The sequence below is a fragment of the Monoraphidium neglectum genome (assembly GCF_000611645.1).
Source record: "Monoraphidium neglectum strain SAG 48.87 unplaced genomic scaffold scaffold01317, whole genome shotgun sequence".
In the NCBI taxonomy this organism is placed as follows: Eukaryota; Viridiplantae; Chlorophyta; class Chlorophyceae; order Sphaeropleales; family Selenastraceae; genus Monoraphidium; species Monoraphidium neglectum.
The window spans coordinates 1-833 of record NW_014012311.1 but is presented as its reverse complement, the minus strand read 5'-3'; positions in this window follow the sequence as shown (position 1 = coordinate 833).

Here is an 833-nt window from a genome sequence, read left to right as displayed (position 1 = left end):
GCCGCTGGCGCTGCCGCCTCCGAAGCTCGGCCTGGGGCGGTCTTGTTCCGGCCCCGCGCCTTCCAACAGGCCGGGCGGCGGGCTGCTGAAGCTGCCAGATGCAGAAGGGCAAGGGCTGGCCACCCCAGACAGGTTGATGCCCGATCCCCACGACATGCACAGGCCCTCCGCCCCGTGCGGCCCCTGCTGCAGCTGCTGGGCAGGCGCGCCGCCTACGCGCGCGTGGGCCTGCGCGTAGAGCGCCGCCGCCACGGCGTGCAGTGCGCGGGCCGCGGCGTCGCCGCCGCCCGGCGGCAGCGGCGGCGCGGAGGGCTCGGCGCCGCCGGCAACGCAGGCGGCGGCGGGAGGCCCCTCCCAGCCCATTGCATCCACCGGGCCCTCCCCCATTGGCGAGCCTGGGGCGGAGCTCTCCCAGCTGCCCCGCATGAGTAACTGCTGCGCGGCTGCGGCCCCCGCCTCTCCGCCCGCCGCCGCCTGCTGCGCCCACAGCAGCGACACGACGCCGCCGCCGCCAGTGACCCCGCCCCCGCCGCCGGCCCCGCCCGCGCGCGCCGCGAAGGGGTTCCGGGCCGCGGCCGCGCGCACGCCCGCTGCAGGCGCGAGGTGCGCCACGGCGTGTGGGTGTGGAGACGGCTGCGGGTGCTCTGGCGTCGTGGGTGCCCCAAAGGCTGGGGATGAGTCACCTGACCTCGGTGACCCCCACGACTCACCCTCCCCTGACAGCAGCCGCCACGCCGCCGACACCGGCAGCATCGCCTGCTGCCGCAGCGCCCGTGCGCGCGCCTCGGACTCCGACTGGGCGCGCGCGAGCCGCTCCTCTTCAACCGCAGGCG